Genomic DNA, 2833 nt, shown 5'->3' with positions numbered 1-2833 from the left:
CGCGGGCCCGCCCCCTCCCTCCGGCCGCGGGCCCGCCCACCTCCCGCCCTCAGGCCGCCGCGCCGCCCCCTCCCTCAGGCTGGCTCCTGGGCGAGCTGGAGGCACACGGCGCCTCAAGAGTCCGAGGGCCATTTCCCTCCGATTTCCCTGAGCCCTAAACAGCTGACAAGTCTAAGCACTCAGCAGGACAGCACTGAGCCCGTTCCCCACCCGAGCCTGCGGCCTCCCAGGCGCTGGCAACTGCGGCGTCAGCGGTTGGCATGCTGGCTGCCGGAGACAACCGGGGTTCGGCTCGACCCCGTTCCTGTTCGTCTCCCCGCAGCGGGGCGGCGCACACCCGTCCTAACCGCGTTTCCGGCGCCCGGCGATCGACGCCCCCTTCTGGCCTCCCAGGGAACTGCACACACATGAGCACATACCGGTTCAAACACGCACAAAGTACCCATAAAACCACAAGAGCAAAAGCCGGCCTGCCATCTCGGCAGGATGAGTACGTAGGCACGAGTTCAGGGCCAGCCTCGGCTGAGTGCTCAGCAACGACAAAACACTTCGAGTTTTTCAAAAGGGCCTGGGTCCGAGGAGGTGACTCTGGAGAGACTCACCTAAGCATGCAACACTGCGGCACCATTGACCGAGAAGAGGAGGCAGGAGGATTGGAGATCGACCTTCCCCCAGAGAGCCTTAACGGACAATGTGGAGCTGGAGGGGGAAGCCCGGGCTAGGGCTTGGAAAGGAATGTTCCAGAAGGGGCGTGGCTTCTGAGACCGTTAGCAGGGCCGGAGCCAATCAGGGAGCGGCGGTTGAAGGCCGGAGCACGTGGCCGAAGGCAAACCGTTATTTTCCTGACTTCCAGTTGTCCCACTCTGGCTAAATTTTCCCCTGAGAGTGACGAGACAGTTTAGAAGTATGGTAAAATGTGCCCCTGCCTTCTGTTCAAAAATATTGATTTTTGGGCTTTAAGGGATACTTCTTTCAAGTTTCTAAAGCGAGGGAGGACAACATGGTAGAAGTCCCTGAATTGTCTGTGTTTTGATACACATTCTTAGAGAACGCATTACACAGATTTTAGCTATATTAAAGTAACCATGAAAGAGACAAAAATAAATGCTAAGCTACTCATTGGAATGTAAGAAACTTTGAGTTTGGGGGGGTCTGTTTGGGGGTTTTTGGGTCTCTTTGAGACAAGGTCTACCTGTAGCTCTAGCTGGCCTGGAAGTGGCTATATAGACTGTTAGAGTCCAGGTTGGCAGTGACGCCCCCCCCCCAGTGCAGTACAGAGTCCAGGTCAGCAGCAACCCTCCCACAGTGCAGTAAAGCCCTATGAGACATCCCCCTCTCCATCCTCTCAAAAACAGGAGTTCAGTCAGCATGAGTCAGCCCAGTCTGTTTCCCCAGAGTCACTATAGTGTTTCCCCAGCATCATTTTTACCTTTCATGCTTTCCGCACCCCTATAAAAGCCTCCAGCCAACAGCTTGAGAGCTGGTGGTTTCCTCACTCCAGAGCTGAGAGGCACCCAGTGTGATCTTCCAAATAAACCCTGCCCTGCTTGTGTCTCAATTTTTTACCTACCAGAGACCAGGCTGGCCTGGAACTGGCTATGTAGACCAGGCTGACCTTGATCCACTAGGCTGCCTCTGCCCCTCTTTGTTGGGATTAAAGGTGTGTGCCCCCACACCTGGCTTAGAAACATTAATCCTTTTTTTTTTTTTTTTTTTTTTTGTCTTTTTGAGAGAGGGTCTCCCTGTAGCCCCAGCTGTCCTGGAACTTACTATGTAGACCAGGCTGGCCTCGAACTCACAGAGATCCACCTGCCTCTGCCTCCCCCAAGTGCTGGGATTAAAGGCATGTGCCACCACGCCAGGCTGAAACATTAAATCTTGAACAGGCAGACCTACCTGTCCATAAGACAGGGTCCCTTGGGCCTTCGGACACCCGGAATAGCTTTAAGGAGCACAAAAATGCTTTATCTTCTTATGAAATCAGTAACAAAAACATTTTTAGTTTGCAGAAGATGTGCTCTATATCGGTATATTTGTCATTATACCAATGCAGTCAAAAAATGTAATTGTTACTGTTTGGTGGGTGAAGATGCCATAGAAGCAAAAATTTCCCGAAGCCTCCAAAATGCATAATTTCATCCAGCTTCTGAAACCCTCTGTGGCTCTTTACAATCTGTACACATTTTTTATGTATAAATGACATAATAGGCTTCACAAGTTTTTATCTTCATATATGGAGTTACAGTGAATGTGTATAATTTCTGCAAATTGCTTTTTACACTAAAGATTAGAGATCTGGTGCTGGAGAGGTGGCTCCGTGGTTAAGAGCACTCACTGCTCTTGCAGAGGACCCTGGTTCATTTCCCCGAGTGTATATGGGAGCCCACAACCATCTGTAACTCCCGTCTCAGGGGGTCCAGCACCCTCTTCTGGCCTCTGCACACATGCATCTGTATGCACATGGTGCACATGAACTCAGGCCGGCACTGGCACATTCACATACAAATTAAATAAATAATTTTAAAAGATCTATTCTGGGCATAGTGGCACAACTTCCAATCCAGCACTTGGAAGGCTGAGGCAGGAGGATCACCAGGCATTCCAGGCAAGCTGGGACTATTACAGTGAGTTCCAGGCCGGGTGGGCTACAGACTGAGATCTTATCTAAAAAAGCAAAATTGGAGTTTGGGGTGGTGGAAATCCCCATCTCAGGGAGGAGATTCATGCTGCTCTCCACTTCAGTGAGAGAAACATCTTTTTGAAGTGGGTAGTGGTTAATGCAGAGATTCATAACTGGTCAAAGTGCTGAGGTTAGCTCTGACTGCTTGGCTGT

This window comes from Nannospalax galili, unplaced genomic scaffold (genome assembly GCF_000622305.1).
Source record: "Nannospalax galili isolate Female #2095 unplaced genomic scaffold, S.galili_v1.0 scaffold300, whole genome shotgun sequence".
NCBI lineage: Eukaryota > Metazoa > Chordata > Mammalia > Rodentia > Spalacidae > Nannospalax > Nannospalax galili.
Note: the sequence above shows the minus strand (reverse complement) of the source record.